At 37.4% G+C, this 18716-nt stretch overlaps 1 protein-coding gene across 4 annotated transcripts in view; it reads left to right on the top strand.

Annotated features, from left to right (window-relative positions):
• MAPK4 (mitogen-activated protein kinase 4) overlaps positions 1-18716 on the top strand; it is a 204265-nt gene that overhangs the window by 106533 nt on the left and 79016 nt on the right. The window lies entirely within an intron of this gene.

Here is an 18716-nt window from a genome sequence, read left to right on the forward strand (position 1 = left end):
CCTCTTCAAAAACAAAAGGCAACAACCAATCAAACACATCCATGGTGTCCTAGGGGGTCAGAGGTACTACAAAATAGCAGAAAAGAGACTTCTTTCTAGGAATTTGAACTCTGTTATTTTCTGTGTTAATAAAAATTAACTCCAATGTCAGAAAAGGAAGCGATGCCTGTAGTGTGTTTCTATAGTTTCCACATAGCCTTTTGTCTTGATACTGTAGAGAGTTTTAAAGTGGCACAAACCTCCCACTCCAGAAGTGAACAATAGGGAGATATGATCCCTTTTAGAGGAGACTCGTGCAATTCTGCTGGCTGGGTTTTGAAGCAACAGTGTAGCATTTATTTTTTGTATCTGATAGATCTATCCCCACATGAACATATATATATGTAATTATGGGACATGACATATATACAATAATATAGAGTGGAACCTGTATCATGAGCGGCTGTTCACAGAATTAGTAACAGTGAGGTAGAAGCAGTATGACTCTGTGGGAAAAGATCTGAATTTGTGTCAGAAGATCTGGGCAAGTCATTTAAATTCCCTGGGCCTCAATTTTCTCATCTGTAAAATGAGGGGGAAGGTTGAAGCCAGATGGTCTTTGATATCCCTTTTGAGATCTCTAAAGCTATGATTCTGTGATGCAAAGGGAAAAAAAAAAAAAAAAAAAAGACTTATAGACATTTCAAATACTTTTCACTTCCTGAAAAGCCTTGGTTCATGGGTGGGGATCAGGAGCTACTAAGAGAAGAATATACCTAAAAGTACGCCTTACCCTATATGCATTTTTCAACAAGTATGTATTAAGAGGTAACAATATACCAGTCACTATGCTAAGCACTATATTATCTCATTTACTCTTCCAAGATATATATCTTGGAGTTTACTGGCTAGATTTTTTTTTTTTTTGTATTTAAAAATTTTTTTTAATTATAGCTTTTTATTTACAAGATATATGCATGGGTAATTTTTCAGCATTGGCAATTGCAAAACCTTTTGTTCCAACTTTCCCCCTCCTTTCCCCCACCCCTTCCCCCAGATGGCAGGTTGACCAATACATGTTACATATGTTAAAGTATAAGTTAAATATATGTATACATGTTCAAACAATTATTTTGCTATACAAAAAGAATCGGACTTTGAAATAGTATACCATTAGCCTGTGAAGAAAATAAAAAATTCAAGCAGACAAAAAATAGAGGGATTGGGAATTCTATGTAGTGGTTCAGAGTTCTTTCGCTGGGTGTAGCTGGTTCAGTTCTTTACTGCTCTATTGGAACTGATTTGGTTCATCTCATTGTTGAAGAGGGCCACGTGCATCAGAATTGATCATACAGTATTGTTGTTGAAGTGTATAATGATCTCCTGGTTCTGCTTATTTCACTCAGCTTCAATTCATGTAAGTCTCTCCAGGCCTTTCTGAAATTGTCCCGCTGGTCATTTCTTACAGAACAATAATATTCCATAATATTCTATACACCACAATTTATTCAGTCATTCTCCAATTGATGGGCATCCCTGTAGTTTCCAGTCTCTGGCCACTACAAAAAGAGCTGCCCCAAACATTCTTGCACATACAGGTCCCTTTCCCTTCTTTAAAATCTTTTTGGAATATAAGCCCAGTAGTAACACTGCTAGATGCAACTTACTTTCTAATGGAGAATGGCTTCTAAAGGGACCTTTCTCATTTTTAGAGCATTAATTGTTAGGAAGTTCTTCCTATTTGTAGTTAGAGGAAACCTGTCTCCCTGTGACTTCCACTTATTGGAAACTTAATTCTGTTTTCTGAGGCTAAGCAGAATCCCTTGGGATTGTAATTAACAAAATGATCTGGTTATTGGGTAAGTACAAGAAAAGGGTTGGCTGAAATGGGGGTCCCAGTCATGACAGGCAAAATCAGAGTGATATTCCTAGCCTGTTCTTTGGGAAGTCAATTTTCTATCAGAGCATCTTGTTAAATGTTCCTTCTGGGGAAAGTAGGAATTGAAACTTTTTCTCGTCTCACTACACTACTGAGTGAATTCATGGCTGATTTTCATATAGTCTCAATCTCATGGGGTGAGCATTCTCTTCTATCTTTGCTTCTCTCAAGCTCTCTTCCATCGGCAGCAGTATTATGATTCAAAAAAAAGAAGTAATTCAACTCTGACATCAGACAAGGAAGATTCTCTGTCTCTCTTTATGTCTTTCTATCTCTGTCTCCTCTCTGTTTCTTTGTGTGTCTTTCTCGGGTGTGTGTGTGTGTGTGTGTGTGTGTGTGTGTGTGTGTGTGTGTGTTTCTCTGTCTCTTTCTTTGGTTGGAGAGTTGAAATTAATAATGTAATTTGGGGCAATTACTTAACCTGACTGGACTTCTTCATTCTAAAGACTGGGTTAAACTACATGCTTTCTAAGATACGCCTTTAGATTTCCAGTTAGATGATTGTGTATGAGAAATTCAAATACAGAGCCATCTTTCAGAAACTCACATAGCTTTAATATTCACAGATATTATTGAAACTAAATAGCTTTTAATTGCAACAGTAGGAAAGAATATGTTAGATTTGAAATCAGAAGACTTATTCCTGGCTACTTTCCTCATTGGGTGGCTAAGGAAGTCATTTCCCCTCTCTAAGCCTCAATTTCCTTGTCTTTTAAATGAAGTATGAGATAACCTCTCAGATCCCTTCTAATTCTTAATCTGTTATGCTGTGATCCTAATTAGTTAATAATCTAATAATTATTTTTTACTGCTGTTTGACCACGATTTGGCCTCCTACTGGAAGCAGGGTTTTTGTATTGGTTGAGTGCCAAACCATTTTATTTTAATAATGGAAAACCATAAAATGTTAGTGATCTAAGAGATTTCTAAGACCTACTAGTATGGTCCCTCTCTTTTTAAGGGGTGAGAAAACTGAGGCCCAGAGAGGTTAAATGAGTTCCCTGAAGTTAGAAAGTAGAGCCAAGATTCAAGCCCTGACCTCTTGATTTTAAGTAACTTCAGTGCTTTCCCAGTATGTATTTATAGATACATTTACTTGAATCCTGTGTTTCTTGAAGATGAATGAGATGATAATACTGCAGGTCATTTCTAGTCAATGTACCAGAGAGAAGAAATTATATCCCATGGGTTTCTAGTAAATAGGTTTGGGGTGATTGCTCAATTGATCATTCCAAATTTAATTATTTAGTACTGACTGCAGATTCAGAGTGGGAAAAAATTGCTGGTGTATGTGTTTGGTCTTCCTCCATTTATTTATTTTCTTTAATAAAACAACTAGTGGAGATGTCTGAAGGAAAACTATATAAAAAAGAAAGCCTTAAACTGTCTACACTGGGGAATCTCAGGGAAATGATTCCATATTAGTTGTTGTTTTGTCCCATGAGTCACCTCAGTCAAAGAAATTATGATCAAGTTGAAGACTTTTATAAAAAGATATTATGGGGAGTATGCTGTGGCCACTCCACTTCTGGCCTATGCCCCAATTTGCACTCACAGTTTTAGATTGGTGTCCTTAGAAAGCAGCTATTTACTTCTAAATACTATAGTAGCACACCAACCTCTACCAGTGTGATTCTCATCAAGAGATGACACAATTATTTTAAACCATTAGTATTTGCTAAAATGGCATGTAATAAGATTATTTGCTATGAAACCTCACCATAAACTTGAGACACACTATACTCAAAATCCATGAAAAGAGTTAGTACAAACTTGGTAATAAGGTATATGTATATGTAATAAATGTGGCCAAGACAACATGGACCTTTGGAACTACAGGGCCTTGAAAATTTTCTATTTCTTGTAATATTACCTTCTTTTTCCCTGCTAAACATTTTATCTCTGCCAGGCTAGACACTGGATTTTCTCTCTTCCACTCCAACTTTTTATAAATAAAGAAAGCAACAATTAAAGTTTTTTTTTTTTTTTTAATCATGATATCTGTCCATCAATAAGCACTTATTAAGTGCCTAATGTGTTCTACATTCTGGAGATACAGAAACAAAAATATGAAACAATCTCATTATAAGGAGTTATGTTCCACAGGAGAGAAAATATACATATATGACTGCAAAAAAAAAATTTTATTTATTTATTTATTTATTTATTTTTGAGGCTGGGGTTAAGTGACTTGCCCAGGGTCACACTGCTAGGAAGTGTTAAATGTCTGAGATCAGATTTGAACTCGGGTCCTCCTGAATTCAAGGCTGGTGCTTTATCCACTGCACCACCTAGCTGCCCCCTAAAATTTTTTTTAAATCTAAACATTGTCTTAGTTTTATTATATTTTCATTTTGCTAAATATTTCCAAATGACTATGTTTAATATGTGGTTTATAAGTCAGTATGCACCCATACCCCCTTTCTATTTGACTGTGACACCTCTGATGTAGAAGGTGGTGCTTGAACTGAGTCTTAAAGGTAAAGAGTTGAGGAAGGATTGCATTCCAGGTATTGGAAGCAGCTAGTCCAAAACAGGAAGATAAGCAAGAGTATGCCATGTAAGGCAGAGAGAAGTCTAGTTTATTTGGACCAGATAGCATATGAGGGGTAATCTGTGAGAGGTGAAAAGGGCTTGAACTAAATTAGGTAGTTATATAAATTGACTTATGAGAAGAATTGACTATAAGAGATGGTGTGAAGGTAGAAACAGCAAGATTTGACAAGTGATTATATACATAGGACAAAAGAGAGTGAAAAGGCCAGGTTGATGCTAAGATTATAAAACTGAAAAAATTGTAAAGATGGAGGTTCATAGGGAATTTTGGAAGAGGGAAGATTAGGGGAGGGAGGAGAAAAGAGTCAGTTTTGCACATACTGAGTTTGAGATGTCTCCAGGTTGAACAGTTTAAAATGTTTAATAGGTAATTGGAGGTACAAGAGGTACAAATTCAAGGGAAAAAACTGGGCCTCCAATTAAGATCCATGAGTCATCTACATAAAATGATAGTTCAACCCATGGGAACTTATGAGATTTTCTAGAGAGAATGCTATAGAGGGAGAAAAGAAGAGAACTTAGGACAGAACTTTGGAGAACACTATAATTAAGATATATGACTTGTTTCATGAGTCAGCAAAGGAAGTTGAGAAGGAACATTCAGGCAACCCAGAGGCAAATCAGGAAAATATGTGTCTCAAAAAACATAGGGAAAAAAGAGTATCCAGGAAGGGAGTATAGTCCATACAATAAAATGTAGTATATAGATTGAGAAGGATGAGAAGTAAGAAAAGACCACCAGATATGACAATTGAGAGTTTATTGGACTTAGCAGTTTCCAGTTGAGTAGTGATGTCTGAAATCAGATTACAAAAAAGTTGAGAAGCTCGTGGGAGGGGAAGAAGTGAGGGTACCACTGTAGGCATTATTTTCAAGGAATTTGGAAAATAAAATGAAAGCTTGAGAAGATGTCAGGGTCTAGAGAATTTTATTTTAAGTTGGGGGAGACAGTATATTTGAAAGCATTAAGAAAGATGATGATAAGAGGAGGAAGATTCAAAAGAGAAGGTAATGCAAACTACCAGAAAAAAATGAAAGGAAAAAAGGAAAAATTACAAATGTTGAGGGATTAGATTTACGAAGGAGAAAGGCAAATGCTTTGTCAAAGACTGGGAGAAGAGGAGAAGGTGGTGGAAATGGTATAATAAGGGTTTTGAAATAAAGAAAATGGGAAAAGAGGGTAGCTTGAACTGAATGGCCTTAATTTTCTTAGTTATATAATAGATTAGGACCTTGGCTTGAGATGAGAGTAGTAGGGGATAGCTTAAGGAGGAAACAGAACTTTCGGAATAGCTTTAACAAGGAATGAGGTAAAGACTTGCCTTGCTGTTGTGAGCACCCAGCTGAGATTGGATAACGTGATTTTCTAATGTACCCACTCAGCGTGGTTGCAAGATTTCTTCCTCTTACATTCAGTGACTCATAAATAGGAACAAAAGTGGTAAGTGGGAAGAGAGTAATCCAGAATTGAGATTGGATAACAGAGGAGTGGCAGTAAGACCGGGATGCAAGAGATTTAAGAATAGAGTATAATATATAGAATAGAAATGGCTAACCTTTGGGTTGAGATTGAGGGAAAATGAAGTCAGAGTAGGAGTAAAGTACTCAGAAAGTACTGAGGAATGGAGGTTTCAGTGAGATTCAAGAACAGATTTAGGAGACTTAGGGTTTGGGGAAAGGTGGAACCACAGGAGGTTGCGACAACTAGGTGGCACCATAGTGCATAGAGTGCTCACCTTCCTGAGTTTAAATCCAGCCTCAGGCACTTAGTAGCTGAGTGACACCCTGGGCAAGTCACTTAATCCTGTTAGCTTCAGTTTCCTCATCTGTAAAATGAGCTAGAGAAGGAAATGGCAAATCACTCCAGTATCTCTGCCAAGAAAAAACTTAAATAGGGTTACCACGAAGCAAACATGTCTGAAGGGACTGAACCATAGCATAGTCAGATAGGGAAATGTCTCTCCAGGAATGCAGATGTTAAATGACTGGGAGCTGTGTCTTAACACACTCATTTTACCTTCAAATCTCTTTTTACTTTCAGGATTCTATATGCAATGATCTTTTAATAAGCATTTGTCCTTAACACAACCCAAGATGGCATTAGAACCCTTAGACAGATGGGTAAATTGCACAGGTGTTCTGTTTCTAGGTAATTGGTGCATGATGGGTAGTTTTGTGGTAGCTTTTACTGAACAGTGAGATTATGCTTGCATCCTGGAAATTGCCTGAAGAACTCTCTCTAGAGCCATACGGGAATCCAGAGTGCATGGAGGAAGGAAGAGGTGTGGATCTCAAGGTAGCTTGCTATGTGCTGTTCCTGCCTTGAAATACTTGTATAAGAATATAGAGTGAAATAAGCATTAAAAAGAGGCAGTTATGGGATTTTTAAAAGAACAAAAACCATGGGAAAAGTGTGTAGGTATATGTATGTGCATGCATGCCTGTGTGTGTGTGTGTGTGTGTGTGTGTGTGTGGTCCAAGAAGGGACCTGCCACCCATTTAGGCTATTTGTCTGTACATATGAGCATCAGAATATGTTTAACAATTGTGGAGCCACTTCCTTCTATTTCTGCAAAAGTCTCTACGCATTCTTGTACAGACACTAATGAGAGAGGCACCAATGGGCATATATTGAAATTATCTCTAGTCCTTGTCAGAGAGGCCTGAAAGTCACTTTATGGCTTTGCTGCTAACTTTGATTCAGTTTCTTCACCTCTCTAGGTCTCAGTTGTTTCTTCTGTAAAATGAAGGAATTGGATGAGATGACGATTAGGGTTCCTTCCAACTCAAATATTCTATCAGATCTGTGTGGGTGGAAAGAGAGACCCACAAGTCCAATCATCTTGATTCATTTATCCTAGGACTTTCTCTTTAGTGGGAAAATAGGATCACTATGTCTTAGAGAAGCTAGGAGACATTACTTAAGTTAACTTAAAAAAATATGGTAGTTTAAAATAATTGTGGTACTTTGTTGCCATGGCAACCACCTCCCTTTGCAAAGAGAAGGAAAGTCTTATGGGGAAATAGAAAGCAAGGGGAAAGAGATGGAGAGGAAGCTGACAGCTGGTTCTGGAAAGAAATTTAAATGGGAAGGGAAGGGAAAGGAAAGGAAAGAAAGAGGAGGAGAGGGGAGAATGATTACTGAATTAGAGTTACCAAATGTCATGTATCAGCCAAAGAAACAAATAAGGAGAGGGAAGTTGAGGGAGAGGTTACCCATCATTAGCAGGTATCATGCCCTCGAATTCCTATCCTTTGTTTCTTCCTCTAGGAGAGATAGGTCTGCTCAAATAGTTAAAGAGCAGCTTAGAAAATGGAGGAAGAGAGAGAAAAAAATGAGAGAGAATAGGAAGCAGAGTATATAGAAAAATAGAAAGATCCTGTGATCCTTTTTCATTTGTAACTTTAATTCTGCTTCCCACCCCAATTTTAAAGGATTGCTTATACCTTCTCTATATCTTTTTTTTTCCTCTGGATTTTAAATATAATAGAAGAGAATCTTCTACATCTTGATTTACCTTCTCCACAGATTTACCCTCCTCCCCATACCTTTCTTTCTCTTATTTGCTAAGGATAAAGTGGCAAATATGTAGGTGGAGGGAAAGAAGGGGTAGTTTTCAGGGGTGAATGGTGAAGCAAAAGGAAAGATAAAAAAGAGTTAACAGAAAGAGAGAGAAGAGTCAATACCGAGTTAGAAGGAGCATACAGAGAGACAAAGTTGGTGAAAATAAGCTTCTAGAAAGAAGTGGAGCATGGAGGGAGGGAGCCCCAGGATGAGAAGGAGTGGGATTGACAGCAAAGCAGAGGAAGAGAGCAGGAAGCCTCTGGTGTGTGGGGAATTTTCTGCTGAGCAATTAAAGATGTGGGAGCTGAGATGAGGGAAGAACTTGAATGTGTCATCCAAAATGGCCTTGGAAGTTGGCAGGGCACCACAAACTTCCCAACTTGGCAGCAACACATTGACTGCGTCAGAGGAAAGAGAAGCAGCATGTAGAAATACTAGCAGGATTATGCCATTCTGTGTGATTATTAGGCACTATATATAGGCACTTGATACTAGCAAAGGGACCTACACTGATTATTCCCAACAGAAAACTGAGCAAAGATGATGGGTATTCTGATGCCCATTTTACTGCTGAGGAAACTGAATCCCAAAAATGTCAGATGCCTGAGTGAAGGGACCAGAGAAGGTAAGTACAAAGAACTCCATCATATCACCTTTGTGCTGTCTCGTATCATCATACCATAGGGAATGTTAGTTGATACGATTCAGAGGCATCATGATGTAATTTAGAAGGACTCAAGTCTTGGAGGAAAGAGTAGGTGGCCAAATTGGAGTATACCTGCTGGCTTAAATAGTTCAGCACTTAACCTCAGTTTCCTCATTTGTAAGATAGGTCATACCTAAAAATGATTTTTTAAAGGAATACTGTAAAAATGATATAGAAAATATAGATATGGGTGGGAGAAGCTAGATGGCACAGTGAATAAAATATCAGCCTTGAAATCAGGAGTCAGGAATACTTTTCTTCCTGAGTTCAGATCTGAGCCCAGACACTTACTAGCTATGGGACTCTGGGCAAGTCACTCAAATCTGCCTCAGTTTCCTCATCTCTATAGAGAAAGGAAATTTCAAACAACTCCAGTATCTTTGTCAAGAGAACCCCCAAAGGGGTCAGGGACACAAGTGAAATAACTCAACAACAATATAGGTATAGATAGATAAATATAGATACAGAAATACAATGTAAAATGAAACTAATTATAATGTTCACTTCCATCAAAATGTAACGCACGTCAATTGGATAAACCTGGATACAGTTTGGCAAGAACTGACACATATTCTGGCACATATCCTCATCCAGGGAAACTTGAGCAATCTTATTATCTGGCTCATGTGTGCCACATTTTCTTCTGCTCTGGAAGCACTTTCTGCTTCTCAAATTCCCCCTATTAGATTTTAAGTTCCTTGAGTGCAGAATATCCTTATCTTATTTATCTTTATATCTAGTCTAGTGCCAGCATTCACTATTTACTGCACACAGTACTATACATATGGCACTCAATAAATGTTCATTGAATGAATTAATCAAGGAACATCAAAGGTATCTGAACTCTCTGGAAGAGACGGAAAAGGCAGTTTGAGTTAAGGCCTGTTTCAACTTATCGACCAACTTATGAAGCACCATGGTACTTAATTAGGGGATTTAAAGATAAAGCAAGACATATTATAATTCCTGCCTTCAAGATGCTGATAGTCTAATAGGAAAAGATGACAAATGTACCTCAGGAATAAGGATTAGAACTATGATTTCCTTGATATGAATGGAGGAAACTCCTTCTGCCACTGTAGGTGGGTATCTTCACCATAACTTATAGACTGAATTGTTTTTCCTGATCCCTCCCCTTCCCTCACCTTCACCCTCACTTCTCACATACCCCTATCCAGAATAGCCTTTATGTGTCCGGTGAAGGCCAGCTCTCTCTCCACAAGTTGTTTCGAACAACTCAACTCAAATAACTACATAACAAATCAGAATAAGATAAACATATCTAAGAGGCTTAAATAGTGGTATGAGAAATTTTAAAGCTGAGGTCACTTGTAGCTGGAGGATCAGGGAAGGCTTCAGGAAGGAGGTGGTATTTTATCTAGATTTTAATTAGCAAGGAAAGATTTCAACACAGAGAAGGTGGATGGCTTAATGAGAAGGGAAGAGATCAGTTCAGACAGTGTGAACTAATCTTGGATGTGAGAAAGTATGAGGTGGGAGAGGGGGTCACTTAGCAATTAGCCCAGATTAATAGAATAGAAATGACAAAAAACATATATAACAGATAGTTTGGAGTTTGTGAAGAATCTTGCCAGTTTAAATTCCATAATGAATGGGGATCTACTGAATTTTTTTGTTTGATTTTGGTGTATAGGGTTGGGATGCTATAAGAAGATTAGTGTGGGTAGTAAGTATAATGGATAGTTTAGAGAGATGATAGGAAGACCAGTTAGAAATTTCTTATGCCAGTCCTTAGTAGGAGTAAGAGTAGAAAGGAGGGGGTGAACGAGTGGGATAATGTTGAGTTAGAATCAGATGGGACTTTTCTGCTACTTTCTACTTTGTAATATTTCTTTTCTTAAATCAAGAGAGAAGAGAAGTCAGCCTGGGGGTGTAGCATTTACCTAGACTTGGTAAACAACCTGAAATTAGCATCTTCTACTTGACAGCATGTTGATCTGAGAGCTCTGGAAGACAGAAGTAAACACTTTGGGGAATATCTCACAGCCACCTAAGACTTGTTTTGTTACCAAAGTGAATCTGTGGTAGACATTCTGTTATTGGTGTGATACATGAGACAAATTGAGTTCATGTCCAGAACTAGCAGTAAATTTCCTGCAGTCAAAGTTATTTTAAAAAAAAAAAAATTATTGGTTCAGTGAATTTGGAATCAAGGAGCATGGATTTGAATTTTCTTTGCCATTTACTACCTTTTTGACTGGTGACTTTTCATGTAACCCAGAGCCTCAGTGTCCTCATCTGTAAAATGAAGGGGTTAGACTAGATCATCTCTATGATCCTTCTAGCTCTAAACATATGATCCTATGATAATTTTTATAAAACTTGGACCCTTTTCAAAACTTCTCCCCTATCATTCCCTGATCTCAGTGTTTCCTACTGATCTCTCTTCTTTACCTGAGCTGTCACCTAAAAGTGTTCACACCACACTGAAAACCTACCAGCTTCTCTTTAAAAAATTTTCTTTTTATATGTTTTGTCTCCTCAGCTGGATTGTAAACTCTTTGAGAAAAAGAGTAATGTCTTAGCTTTTATATCTCTCATAAGCACTTATATGTCTATATTGTAGCAAATATGAGAGGTTTGAGGAGTATTTTCAGAAAAGGTCATATCTACAAATAAATACAAAAATGTAACAGCAGTTCAATACAAGGTAATTTGGAATGGAGGGCACTAGAAGTTGAGAGTAGAGAGAAATGAGAATTTTAAAAGTCTTTATGCAGAAGATGGTATTTGACTTGCATCTTCAAGAAAGAGAAGGACTCTGTGAAGGAGGAAAAAGGAGAAAATGCATTCCAGGCATTTGGGATGGCCAGAGCAAAGACACAGAAACAGGAATGGGATGTCCTATATAAAAACCAGAGAAGAGGCTAGTTTAGTTGAATCACAGAGTATAGAAAGAAGACATAATGTCCAATTAGACTAGAAAGATAAATTAAGACCAAGTTGTGTAGGGCAGAGATATCAAGTACACAGCCCACAGAATTGAGTGCAGCTCAAATCAGATTAAAGTATGATTAGGAAGCATTTAATAAATTAATTAAAATACAACAAAACATAATGTTAATATATGATTTTCTAAGTCAACATGTGTCCATAGGGAACCTTTTTGTACAGTTTAATGGCCCTTGTTTCTATTTAAGTGACATCTCTGGTGTAGGGGTTTAAAAAAAACAAAAAACTGAGAAGTTTAGATATTCTAGAGGCCATTAGGAAGTCATTGAAGTTGATTGAAAAAGGGAAGCAAGAGAGTAATTTGGTGATTTTGCTATCATCTGGATAAGTGATAAAGGCCTGGTTTAAGGTGATATCTGGGCTAATAGAATAAAGGATTCAGATAAGAGAAATACTGAGAAAGTAAAAATAATACTGTGGAGGTGAAATTAATGTTGAGGTTAGAGAAAAATGTGGAAGAGAAGATTTAGGGAGAAATAATAATGAGTTCCATTTTGGACATGTTGAATTTGAGATGCTAATGGGACATCCAATTTGAAATGTCCAATAGGCAAATGTCTTGTATCAAGAGAGTCCTGGGGGTAGATATTTAGATTAGTGGTTCATCTGCAGAGATGAGAATTCAACTTTTAGGGACTGATGAGATTATGGAGAGAGTATTTAGGGAAAGAATAAGATAAAACTTTGAAGAACATCCCTAGTTAGAGGAGTGTGATATAGCTATGCAGCACATACATCAAGAAATATTAAAACTGAAAAAAGGCCATTAGATTTGGCAATTGAGAAACCATTTGTAGCTTTGAAGAGAAGGGTTTTCAGTTGATTGATAAGGTCAGAAGCCAGATTGCAATGGAAATTATAATTAGAAGGCAAAAATTCTGCCATATGTCAAAGGACACAATTTCTCACAGACTCCTTATGCAGCCAATAGAAAAAATAACTTCCTGGAACAATTCATAACAGAATTTGAATTTAAGCTCTCTTGACTTTAAATCCAATGTTCTTTCCACATTCTCTCTCTAATTAAAATATATTTTACACATACATACACACACACACACACATATACACACATATACACCTTGTAACTTTTATTTGATCATAACACTACATTCAGTTCATTCTCCATTCAGTTCAGTCTTCTAAGCCCTTGGTTCTATAACATGGTTATCTGCTTCCCAACATAAACCTAAAAGATACACTACTCACAGGGAAGAAAAAGAATTGTTAATCATAGGGGACAGTTGGTACTTTATTCATTTTGTATCTTGCATAAGAAAAGCAGAATAAGGTGATTCAAAGGTCAAAAGTAAAAACTTATCCACCTATATTTTTAGAAATTTTGCTATGGGCTTGATGGAGTTAATAACATGCCAATTGTAACACTTGAGTTGTAGATTTTCTCTCATTCTAATTCTAATTGATCAGATAGACTCTGTAAACTTTGGCATATCCTTGATAAATAAAGACTCCCATTGTATTGTGCTCCAAGCTTACTGAGGCCAGGCATCAGTGGTTGGTTGTTTGAAGCATCTATTTTTACTAACACAAAGGATGTTAATTTTGCAATTTCTGCAATTGAAACAGATTCACAACTAAAAATAATTTGTACTGTTCCATGAGGGGGGAAAAGGAAAAAGGAATGATTTAGGAACTGACAGCACAAAGCTCCTTACGCAAAGCATCACAACTTTATCCTCAGCCAACATTGGCTGTTTTTGTGTTCTTCCATCTATTCTGTACTGAATCCACCAAAAAGTGATTTCCCCCTAGCAGTAGAATGATAAAGAATTCTAACCCATGCCTTGTAATAATGGCTTTCAACACCAAGCAAAGAGGATACATTCTCTCTTATTCCTTCCCCAAAGAGTATTTTTCTCTGAGGCCCTTCTGGAAACCTTCCCACATTGACTCTTTTCTTTCCACACAGAACTTCTTTGTTTATGTTTTAGTCAAAATAAGAAAATGTCAAGAAGCCTAGAGAGGCTTATGTTGACCTGAAACAGTCCTGGTATCTCAATCCTTCCTTCCTTCCTTCCTTCCTTCCTTCCTTCCTTCCTTCCTCTTCTTCCTTTGCTCCTTGATAGGGTGATATAATGGAAGGAGTATTGAATTAGCTGTACTGAGATTTAGCTCAGATTCTTCAGCTTTCTAGCTGTGTGACTTTTAACAAATCACTTCCTCTTAGGACTTTGAGCAAATTACTGAGTCTTGGGACTTCAGTTTCCTTAAGTGTAAATGATGGAGTTGAACTGGGTGTTCCCTTTCAGCTTTAGAATTTTGTGAGTCTGTTAGGTCTTCAGATCTTCTCTAATGTCATGTAGAGTGTTCTTCACTTAGTTCTGAATGAGAGTTGGAAAGATCAAAGAGGGTAGGACACCAGGTGGTCAAAAATATCAGTGAATCATAGAACGTTGCCTTTGAAAGAACTTTGGAGATTTTCTCATTCTATAGATTCACATCGATTAATGTATTATGTGTCAACACTGGAGATACTAAGACAAAGGTGAAGTTGTCCTACCCTCAAGGAGCTGATCAAGGAGCTGACCTCCTATAGGAAACTAAAGTCTAGAGAGATAAATGACTCATTTGAGGTCTTACAGATAGAGCGTAATACAATTACAGTGTAGATCTCCTGATTTCTAGAACCAACCCATTCTCCTAAAACCTTGACAAGTCACTGAGCAAACCTTCAAGGACATGGGGCTTCTGGAGGCCAGGTTGAAGTGCCCAGCAGAAAGTTGCTACTATTTCAAAATTGTCCCCAGATCTCTGTAATAAGCAGAGTATCTTACAGGCCACTATATGAGAGCCCCAAAGCACCCTGGGGCTGTCTACTATTTCTGCAGTGGTCAGCCTTCCCTGAAGTCCTGGTGATTTTCCAGTTACTACAGAACATTAAAATGCCTAGGTCATTACAAGGAGGCAGAGCCTAGTTTGTGCTGGTTTTCAAAGCTGAACTAAATCCTGATGAAGGGCTGAATTAGAAATGAAAGAAAATGTAAATCTGAATGGTGCATATATGTTCAATCCCTTTTCTCTACTAAATATGAATAGCTTGCAGTCTCTGAGTCTTTCTCCAAATTAAACTCCAATATGAGTGTGGAAACACCAGATCAGGATTATCATTGATGATACTAATAAACAGATGGGGAGCAGATCCGGTCTCGCTCTACCTTGAAGTACTAGTGAGATCTTGGCTGCTACTAGGATTTCATTTATAGAACTAAAGATATGGATTGTTTTGTTCACAGTGCTACTGCTGTTACAGTTGCAGCATTATCTGCATTGTGGACTTTATTGGTATGTAAGGACAAACAGACACACACACATAACTAGGAACCAGTTATGTTAAGCCTGAATAAGAGCATTTTTTCTACTCTCTTTTATCCCTTTATTTCTCTCTGTTTCCTTCTCTCCCTTCTTTCCCTCTTTTTTCTCTCTCTTCCTTTTCACATTTTTTTAAAATTCTTTTTTACCTCTTATTCCCTACAATTTCTACTCCCTCTCCTTCCCCCTCCCCCCAATCTTCTCCTTCCCAGGTCTTCTCCACTGTCCTCTATACCATTTCAGCTGCTTTCTCTTTTCTCTAACCCTGATTCACTTTTCTATGCCATGTCTTCTGTTTTCTTCTGCTCCTATTTTCTCTCTTTTATCTGCCTCTTCTCTCTTCATTTGATCCTTTCTTTTGCCTCCCTTTTCTCTCTTAATTCCTTTTGCTCTTTTCTCTCTCAAATCTTTTTGACTTTCTCTCCTTTTTCTCTTTTCAGTTTTCTTTCCAATCTCTTCCTATTTCCCTTCTTTTCCTTTCTCCTTCCTCTCTTCTCTTCAGTCCATCAGAATGCCATTAGCCTATTTCAATAAAGCTGTCAGGGAAGGTAATCCAGCAGATCCCAAAGATAGCAATATTCACATTTACATAACTTCTTATAAGAAGAGGGAGGCAGCACCTTTGGGTTCCAGAATTGGAGGATTCCCAGTTCCCTAGAGATTTAGCTGAAAATAGAAATTTCATCACTCAATTCAATTAATATTTATTGGGTCCCTATAGAGTGTTACCACCTGAGCATTCACAATGCAGATGAGGCTTCTGGGAGGGCCTAAGGAGAGTGGCTAACAGATAATGACCAGATGAAAACTCCTCTTTCTTTAAAGCTGCTTTTCAATAAGAAAGAAGGCTTTGACTTTAAATGCAGATAGCTGCAGAGACATGGGAATTCTTCCATGACAAATAATATTTTCTTAATTATTTGATGAGAAGGAGCTGCCAATTTGTCCTATCTATAAAAGGATATTTATGATTGACCCAGGATCAGCTCTCTCATTTAAAAGAAAATGGGAGGGAAAATGGCAGAGAAGGCCTTACTGAGGATTTGAAAGTGATCCATTCCAAGCAAAAAATAGTTCTCTGTTGCTTCAGAGAACAGTTCTGAACTTTTTTTAGGTCATGGACCTCTTTGGTAGGGTCTGTGGAACTCTTTTCAGAATAATGTTATGGGCCAGAATTTGAAACAAGGTACTAAGTGGAATTGAGGAGACAATGGTTAAATCTAGTTTAGCATTGATTTAATCCTACAACAAATAATGATTTCCTGTGATGAAATGATTGGTGTATATTCAGTGTGAAGCGTATAAGCAGGGACTGAGAGCCACAGAGAAGAAACGCTCAGGGCCATAGAAGATAAGCGCACTAGAAGCTCTCAGAGGCTGAGACAGATTCATTCCATTGCCCATCTTTGTGGTGGCTGGAGGCTGAAGCACAAACCTTTGGATTCGGAGAGATTCAGAGGGCAGAGAAGGAGGCAGGTGGAAACTCAAGCTTTTGGAACTGAGGAGAGAGATAGGCCTCTCAGAAAGCTAACTGGGCCCCAGGAAAGGAGACAAGACTTTGAAGGAGACAATAAAGGATTTGGACTTTAACTCCTGGCTGCATTTGTGGTGATTACTGAACTGCAATGAAGACTGCTTCCAGAGACTCCAAGAAAACCGAACAAGAGAACATTACATTTTGGTGAGAACATACAGAATAATGTTTTCAAAGGCATAAATAAACTACAAAGCATTACAGAGAAAATCAATTATGTTGAAATATAATAAACTAGGGCAGCTAGGTGGTACAGTGGATAGAGCACCAGCCCTAAAGTCAGGAGGACTGAGTTCAAATCTGATCTCAGACATTTAAAGCGTCCTAGCTCTGGGGCCCTGGGCAAGTTACTTAACCCCAAGGACATCAGCAAAAAATAAAAAATAAAAAAATATAGTAAACCAGTTTCAAAAACTCATAGGTTAAGAATTCCTGCTGAGTTAGGAGAACAATGTGATTTTAAGTGAGGTTATTTCTCTTTTCTGTGCCTTAATTTTCTCATCTGTAATATGGAGAGAAAGTAGTCAAACTCTATGATTTCCAAGTTACTTTCTAACTCACATAAGAGATAGTTAAGGTTTGCAACTTTTTGTATAGACTTTATATCAATGAATGATAATAGCTCTTATTTCTATAGTGATTTAAGGTTTACAAAATACTTTCCTCATAGAAGGCCTGTGACATAAGCATGTGGGCAGATAAGTGTACAAGGAGAGCCAGAGGCACCCAGTTTTAATTTTTTACTCACCACTATGCCTCTGGTAATTGGGAAATTATTTTTCTGAGGCACAATGGACACAAGGACTTTTACTAGTCTTTGTATGACTTTTTAATTGATCCTCAGTCCCTGGTTACTTAGCTCAGTGAATTAGAACATGATTTTTAAGAAGCCAACCCCATAGGCCTGATTACTTGGGGACAATCAGCTTTATTCCCATAAATACAGGCTGCCTCTCTGGTTGTCTTATCCTTTGATTCTGTTCATTATTAGAAAAATGGTTACAGTAAAAGTGTGAATATGGCTTAGTACAAAATCATCACAGCTCCTAGAGAGGTAATGGAAAAAAATATATCCTCTCAATAAGTCTTTTCAGAGGAGATTATGCCATATAAAGATCAAGTGAAGGAACTAGAGATATTTAATCTAAAGAAAAATAAGTAAAAGAGATGTGACAGCTATCATGTGGAAAAGATGTAAAAAAAGAAAGTTAATTTGAAAAAAATTCATTAAATTTTAAATTAATTACTTAAAAATTTTTCATGTAACAAAAATCTGTTTTCTCTCCTAAATCTCTTCATTGAAAAGAAAAGAAAGAATAATGAACACAGCAAATACTCATAGTCACAAAGCAAATTCTAAGAGAAAACTTCTTATCAGGGCTATCCAAAAGTGAAAAGAAATGCTTCAGGAGGCAATAGCTTCCCCATCTGTGCAGGATTTCAAATGCAGGAAATAAGAGCTACCTGTCAGAGATGTGATGGAAGGAACTCCTATTCAGATATGGGTTGAACTTCATGGCCTCCAAAACCATTCCCACTTTGAGATGTATGATTCCATGTCAATCATACCAAATTCAATATAAGATTATTATTAATTGTGGAAAGTGGAAGAGGGATAATAGCAGTGGTCCTCAAACTTTTTAAATAGGGGGCCAATTCACTGTCCCTCAGACTGTTGGAGAGCCGGACTATCGTAAAAACAAAAACTCACACTCTGTCTCTGCCCCTCAGCCCAATTGCCATAACCCAGCGGGCCGTAGTTTGAGAACCCCTGGATAAGAGTATCATATGGGAAAGGGAGATAGAGAGAAATTAGGAGACTGACCTTACTAAAGCAGAAAGGATCTGATGTGGATGAGTGAAAGGTAGGTAGGCAGGATCAGATTATAGAAGGACTAGGATGCCAGCTCTCTCTCTACTTTTGGCTTCTCCTTCTGACAATCTTCCTTTCGCCTTTGCCTGGAATGGCAAATATTCCCTACTTTTCAAGGTATTTGCATTCTAATGGCAGAGACATGTATATATCAGAATACATATATACATACATATATATCTATAAATACACATGCATATATGTGTTTGTATATGTATGTATATATATGTATATATATATATGACATATAAATACATTTTT

The sequence above is a fragment of the Sminthopsis crassicaudata genome, chromosome 1 (genome assembly GCF_048593235.1).
Source record: "Sminthopsis crassicaudata isolate SCR6 chromosome 1, ASM4859323v1, whole genome shotgun sequence".
Taxonomy (NCBI): Eukaryota; Metazoa; Chordata; class Mammalia; order Dasyuromorphia; family Dasyuridae; genus Sminthopsis; species Sminthopsis crassicaudata.